Source organism: Alexandromys fortis, unplaced genomic scaffold (genome assembly GCF_014885135.2).
Source record: "Alexandromys fortis isolate MF-2015 unplaced genomic scaffold, M_Fortis_MF-2015_v1.1 scaffold_1631, whole genome shotgun sequence".
Lineage (NCBI taxonomy): Eukaryota > Metazoa > Chordata > Mammalia > Rodentia > Cricetidae > Alexandromys > Alexandromys fortis.
Window position 1 is genome coordinate 1 of NW_026069495.1, and position 7,590 is coordinate 7,590.

The 7,590-nt window shown below is 45.1% G+C and overlaps 1 long non-coding RNA gene across 1 annotated transcript; it reads left to right on the forward strand.

Annotated features, from left to right (window-relative positions):
- Positions 1–6: 6 nt before the first annotated feature.
- On the forward strand, positions 7–7,590 carry LOC126496190 (uncharacterized). Its single transcript, XR_007590297.1, has 2 exons — positions 7–1,467; positions 3,748–7,590. It is a non-coding gene; the product is annotated as an uncharacterized lncRNA (long non-coding RNA).

Below are 7,590 nucleotides of genomic sequence, written 5' to 3' on the forward strand. Positions count from 1 at the left end.
ACTGGGGCTGTCGATCTCACTCCACTATTTCACACCGTCCTCTGCTCTGTTGCAGGCACAGGCATCATGGCACATGTATGGGGATGCGTGTCAGGAGACAATGTTTTTGAAATTGGTTCTCTCCTTGTACCTTCTCCTGGAGTCCTGAGATCAAACCCAGGTCCTCTGGCTTAGACTGGCATGGCCAATATCTTCTCCTGCTAAGAGCTCACTGGCCCATTATCATCTTCTAAAAGAGTCCCTATGTTTCAGAGCTGTACTCTGAAATATCTCTGTGCAGAAGCTGGCCAGGAACTCTTTTATCTATTTAGACTATATTGACTTTGGCCTCAGTTTTCCTTCACCAGACTATGAGTACTGGGGTTGAAGGCATGAACCACCACACTCAGGTGTACGCCCTTCCTTCTTTTGTGTAAGATTCCTTATGTATATGCATATGTATCACGTGTCTGCCTCATGCTCACTGGAATTAAAGGCAGTGTTGAGCTGCGATGCAGGAAATCCAACCAGGTGATCTGAAGTGTTTCAACCATTCAGCCATAACTATAGTTTCCATGTATCCTTACCACAGAATATGAAAGTGCCCCTATGAGTCCCTTTTGTCCCCATCCCAGCCTTCTGAGTGTCTAGAATCACAAGTTGGAGCCCCCAAACCCAGTGTGGCCACCCTTTAACATGGTTTGTTGTAAGTCATCAGGAATGCTCTGTTCTAGGATCACTGGGCACCAGCACACCCTTCAGTTTCTGTGTCAAAAAAAAATTCAAAAAACCATAAAGTAATAAACTTCAACACACTGAGAAAAATTCAGTGTATTCTATATATTTAACAACTGAACAGAGACCGCTGGCCCCAATTAAGAAAGCTTACCCATATGAATTCTTCTCTTTTTCTGATACATGTATAGACATGCAGATACATGGCTTCCCAGGGAAAATTCCAGCATCTGTGTCTTGTCGGGCTCCATGGTCTCTCCTTGACTGTATCCTTTTTTCCTCCAGCATTCAATTTAGTTTTCCTTTATTAGCTCTGTTCCCCTATAGCTCTGCTATAGGCCCAAAACAGTTCCTTAATTAAGGAATGATATTCATAGCATACAGAGGCAAAACTCACATCAGAAAAAGAGACATAGACAGACGAACAAAGAGAGAAGCAAAGAAAGAAAGAAAGAAAGAAAGAAAGAAAGAAAGAAGAAAGAAATGACAAAAGAAAGAAAGAAAATAGAAGAAAGAAAGAAAAATAGAAAGAAAGAAAGAAAATAGAAGAAAGAAAGAAACGCAGGACTGAGAAAGTGTTGGTTGTAAGGTGTATATTTTGCCTTACAGGGGTCCTTGGATGTCCTTCAAAGTCTGGATGATGACCCCCTTCTGGACACCCAGCCTCTAGCACACCACTCCTTAAGTGCTCACTTTAGACCCAGATTCCATCCTCTTCCCTTGGTCATCGCGAATCTTCTGTTGTTTATACATGTGAGTTCACTGCAGAGCTAGTGTTCCTAAAACACACGAGCGAGTAGGGGGAGAGATGGTCCAGTCATAAGATGCTTGAGGACCCGGGCACATCTCCAAAAGCTATGTGAAAACCTGGGGGTGGAGGAGCACACACCCAACAATGGGGAGGTGGAGACAGGTGGAACCCTGAGACTCTGTGGCCAGCCTAATCTGCTAGGAGGTGACCCCAGACCATCCTCAGAGACTCCAACTCCAGATCAAAAGAGAAAGGTAGACGTCTTCCAAAGAATAGCATGTGTATTGTTCTCTGACCTCAGGTGCATGCACATGTGTGCACACACGACAGTGTATGAGCTCTGTGGGGGCATTTGGGCTGCATCTATCAGTTTTTCCAAATGTAAATAGTTTCATACAGATGCAAAGAGTTTACCGTAGAGATGTTTGCACATGTGTAAGGGCATAGTTAGTGGCAGTGGGATTGTCACACAAGAAATCACGAGGTCCCTGGTGTTCCTAGGACCACTGCTTCTCTTTCTACATTCCAGGCTAGCTGGTCCTTGAGCAGAAACATTGACTGCCTATAACAGGGTCGAAGGAGAGAAATTGTCCTCTGGTGTCTACATTCCTGCTTGAGCACAGTGCTCACACACAAGCACAGTAAATGCATGAGTAGAGCCAGGCTTGGTGGCACACGCCCATACTTTCAGCTCTTGGAAGGCAGAGGCAGGTAATCTCTGAGAGGAGACATCCTCCCTTCCCTGCTGCTTCCCTTCCTTCCTCAGACAACACAGCCCTCCTGCTGCTCTTGTGCTTGGAAGATACCTTCCCTGAGCCCAGCAGCCTGGACCTGGAGCTGATCTGCTCCCTGAGCTGTCTGCTGCTCTATGCAGGTGAGAGTGGAAGCCACTGTCCTGTGACCTCTGCCTGCCTCTCCTGTCACTGCAGACACAGCTGTCACTTTAATGAGCAGCCTACATTTGCTGAGGACTCCTTTAGCTCCTTTGTCTTTGACATCTGACCACTTCCGGTCTTCTGTGCTTCAGAGTAAGAGAAGAGACAACCACTCCCAGTGAGTCCATTTTCTCCGCTCCTGTCAGTCACAGATGCTGGGAACCTTGAGCTGCAGAGGTGGCTCAGCATTGAGAGTCCAGACTGCTCCTCATCGGGTCAGGTGCTCACAAATGCCAGTAAGGCCACTCCAGGGGACCCGGTGCCTCTGTCTTCCAGAAAGCACAGGCACACAGCCTTACACACACAATTTAAAAAGCTTTGAATAGGAAAGTATTTTCAGTTTATTGAAGTAAAACTTTCGCAGATAACAAAAATACAAACTTCTTTTCTTTAAGGCGGTGGTTCTCAGCCTTCCCAATGCTGTGACCTCTAATACAGTGCCTCAGGTTGTGCTGACCCCCAACATGAATTTACTTTTCTTACTACTTCATAAGTGTAATTTTGCTACTGTTGTGATTTGTAATGTAAATATCTGATATCCAGGATATCTGACATGTGATCCCGTGAAAGGTCACCAATGTGACCATGAACTTTTAGCTAACTAAGTCCCTGCCTCTGCCTTCTAAGCTCTGGGATTATAGCTGCATCAACAAGTTAGGACCTGCATGTATCTAAATTTAGTATCTTAATGAAAAAGAATGACCTGGCCTAATGTCACACACATTTAATCCCAAAACGCAGATGCAGACCCACATGGGTCTCTCTCCTTCATTTTTGGTTTTTGTAGACAGTGTTTCTCCATGTAGCCCTGGGTCTCCTAGGCAGTTGCTTCAGAACAGTGGATTAAATACTGTTCTACCATGATCTGGATACTGGATCACTTGGTGAAATTAAGTTGTAAAAACCTCTTTTGTTTGTGTTTGTTTTCAAGAGAGTATTTCTCTGTGTATCCCTGGCTCTCCTCAAACCCACTCTGTAGACCATTCTGGCTTCAAACTCATAGAGATCCCTACCAGCCTCTGCCTCCTGAGTACTATGACTAAAGGCATCTGCCACAACCACCCAGTTTAAATTATAAAAGTTTAAACAACGTTTTTAGGCCAAAAAAGCCTAAAATCAAGTAAAAGTAAAGGCAATATGTACAAATTGCTTCCCATGATTGATTTCCAGAGCAGAAGTCACTAAGTTCATTCCTGAAAGACTGATCATGGACTAGCCCTGCAGTATAAACCTGAGGGAAAACTCTGGGCAGCTGTGCCTTACTGAGCACTGCTGAGGACTCAGTCAAAATGAAATAAAATCGTCCTGATGAATCCAGGTAACCTGTTTCTATTCTGATTTCTGCAGGAGTATTTCAAGACTAGAAGAAATTGTTGAAAAGCAGGGAGACCTAATCATATATCTGAAGAGACACAACACCCTGCTCAGTAAGCAGATGTTGGACTTCGTTCTCAGCCAGCTAGGACCTGAGAGACTCCTGGGTATGACAGCTATCAAATCCTCAGTAACTCCAGACTGCACCAAGTTACTTCCACAGTGTGTGATGGGAACATGAGCTTTGCATGGTTACACACATGGGAAACTTGACAATATTTTGTATGGTTTGAAATAATTTAACTGCTTAACTCTTTGGGAATTTAAGAACTATGGAATAATGTAGCTCTTTGTAAAGCAAGTGTGCCATGACAGTGTGCTGTAAATAGTGTTTCAAACCAGTCCGTTCTTGCCACAGTCAACTGCTGAGAGAAGACATAGTTCCTGGTGCTCCTGTTTTCTTCTACAGTCTCACGGGCAGTTTTGTATGAGTGAGGGCAGATCAGGTGAGGGAAAGATCAGATGTGTTGTTGTTTTCTTGCTTGTTTGTTCTCCAGAGCTGGGGGGCGAAACCAATGCCTCACACAGAATGAGCAAACACTCTGCCTCTGAGTCAGTTTTACCAGGATTTCCTTCTGCTGCTCATGGTGACTCACACCTGTAGTCCCAGCTCCTGAAAAGCTGAGGCAAGAGAATCACCACCAGCTTGAAGCCAGCTGATGTCTAGTACACAGAATGAGACCTTTCTCAAAAGCACTGAGCACTTTCCTCAGTATAGGACCGATCTCACCAGGACATATACGGTGGCCTTTCGGCTGTGTGTAGTTGAGAAATACAGTGTGAAGGATCCTGGGACAGCGGGAGACCCAGTGGAGAGGGGTGACACCTGCTATGTTTGGAGAGTGCTGGCTGGCAAGAGGTGTAAGAAATCATCTGTCATTTAGTGTATCGTTGCTCTTCTTCAGGGACTTGCCATAGATCCCTGTGCTACACTTTGATTTACAGCAACTTCAATTAGCTGAGCATGGTGGCCCACAGCTGTCATCCTAGTACTTGGGAGGCAGACACAGGAAGTTCAAGACTAACCTGGTCCAAATAGTGAGTTTCAGGCTGGCCAGAGCTACAAAGTCATCCTTTTCCCTCTCGCCCAATTCCTCTGCTAGCCCAGCCTGTTCCCAGGCCTATAAAATCAAAGTGTGGAGAGTCCAGAGCTGGCATCCTCCTCCACTGCAGAGTGAGTCAGAGGACAGCTTGCAACAACAGAAGACGCTACCGGATGCTAACTTAAAATGGGATATTTTCACCTCTGCCCAGCCCCTGACAGCCAAGCAGGAATCAGAGCCTTTGGGGCAAGGAAAAATGCAGACTAGAACACCTGTGTGCATGAGTATTGCTACTCATGGCCTCAGCAGGGGTGCTCTGCGGGCATTTACTGCTTGAGGACTAGCGCACATTTCTACATTATTTTTATGTGTGTGAGTGTTTTGCCTGCATCTTGTACACATATGTATGCACTTGGGAATGTCTAATCCCTACGATGGACAGAAGAGGGCATCTGATTCCGTGGAACCAGAATAGATTCCTGGAACTCAAAGTTCAGGGAGAGAACCAAACCCAGCAAGTTCTCCTGTGGCCTTCACTTGACTGTCATGGCACAGGGTCCACCCATAAACACACACATAAATGTAATTTTAATGAAGATGACTTCTGGACCCGAGTGACGGCTCAATTGGTAGACAGCCTGCTTGCCTTGTAAGCATGAGGCCCTGGGCTCTTTCCACAGTGCCTACAGGTCAGGATGGTAGCACAGGCCTATAATCCCAGTACTTGGGAGATGGGACCAGGAAATGCAAAAAGCCACAACCACCCCTAACTCCCTAAAGCAAGAAACCAGATTCTCCTAATTCTGCCTCCTAAGGATAGAAATGAGCCATGAGCCACCAAGCCTGGACATTAAAGATCTACATATAGGGGGATGGAGAGATAGCTCAGCAGTTTGGAGCACTAGGGCTGTTTCCATGAGGTGTTGAGTTCAATTTCCCCACCCTCATGGTGGCTGACAACCATCTGTAGTGGGATCTATTTCTTCTGGTAAAGCCATACATGCAGATAGAGAACTCATATACATAGAAACAATAAAGGAATATTGTTTTTAAAAGAAAATTAAGTGAGATGTATGAGAAGGCAAGAGTAATAGCTATACACCCCGAGGATGGAGTCATTTTCTTTTTATTAAAATTTAATGGATAAAATCAGTACATTCATGGGAACTTTGTCACATTTCAACATGTAGTGTTCAAATAGCAGGTGACAACTACCTTTTCAACAGTTTGTCTCCCCTCTGGTGACATCATCTCAGATTCTCTCACCCAGCATTTTCCTCCTCTCCCTTCTTTCCCTTCTCTACCATGAACCAATCAGGGCCTGAGAAGGCTCACAGGGTAAAAGTGCTTCCCATTGCTGACCTGATGACCTCAGTGCTGAAGGCAATCCAGGGCCATGTGATGGAGAAATCGTGACCCTCAACTGTGGTCAGTCTGTCTGCTTATCTGTGTCTACGTGTCTCTGTTACATATTCAAACACACAAATTTTTAAAAATTGGTTAAAATGTGCACAAAAACATATAGATACCCAGAGACATTAGCCTGTAGTCCCGGCTACTGGGGAAGGGGTGTGAAGGGTGAGAATAACAAATTCAAGGGTAGCCTGGACACCCTGACAAGACAATAACAAATACAAAGGGGTGGATGCTGTGAGCTCAATGCGGATCACCTGCACAGGAGCTCTAGGACCTGAATCCAATCCCTAGTGCTGGATCTGGAAGACAAGGGCAGAAGAAAAGGGAGGGAAGGAGGGAAGAACGGAGCCAGGGCAAGGGAGGGAGACATGGAGGTTAACATTGATGATCTGATTACTAAATCGAAAACTCAGGAGTTTTAAAGGTTTTAGAATTCTGCATCTGTTAATCCAGTTGCTTATGAATATTGCAGGAGTTTCTGAGATTCTGAGGAAACTGGGGTATCTTCAAGAACAAATTTGAAAGGCTGGGCATTTGTGACTCAGGAGAGCCATGCAGGAATCCGAGGTCAGCCTCTGCTTTGTACCAAGTTTAAGGCCATCCTAGACTGAATAAGACCCTCTCTGATATAAAATAAATAAATATATTCTTAAAACTCCCATCCCATTATGAGGTGCGATGGGCCTGTGATACAGGGCTGTGATTTGAACCACCTGGATGTGCTGAGCCAGGAGGGACAGCAGATTTAGTTAAGGCTAGTGTGGATGATTCCTTAGGACAGTCTCTAAGATGACAGGGTTGTGTGTGGCTCGATGGTCCATTATTTGCTAGGCATGGGATTTAATAACAAAACTTCTTTCAGATGTAAGACACAGAAATTAAAAAATACAATTGTTGCCCGATGTGTTGATCCATGGCTGTAACCCAGAGTACAGGAAACTGAGATAGGCATGCTGACAGGGTCGGCCTGGACAGCATAGCAAGTTCCAGACCGATCTGGGCAACACAGGAAGAACTTGCCTTGAAAAAAGATGAATCAATACAATAAAAGAGAATGTGGGTACAGCACTCACACCCATAATGCTATCAATGATGTATAGTCTTGTCCGCAGCTGTACAACCTTGGCGATCATCTGGGATGGGAGCAAGGAGTATGGAGCCTGAACTAAATGTCAGAGTTAAGACCACCTGTGGGTTTTCGCCCACCATCTGAGGCAGAACATAGCCTAAGAGGTTCTGAATGACGACTCAGGTAGAAATAAGGGCAAACAGGCCCAGTGAAAGTATCCCTGAAAGTATAGATGTGAGATTTCTCAGGCATGCTATAGAAGGAGACCTCTCCCAGCTCATAGTCCAG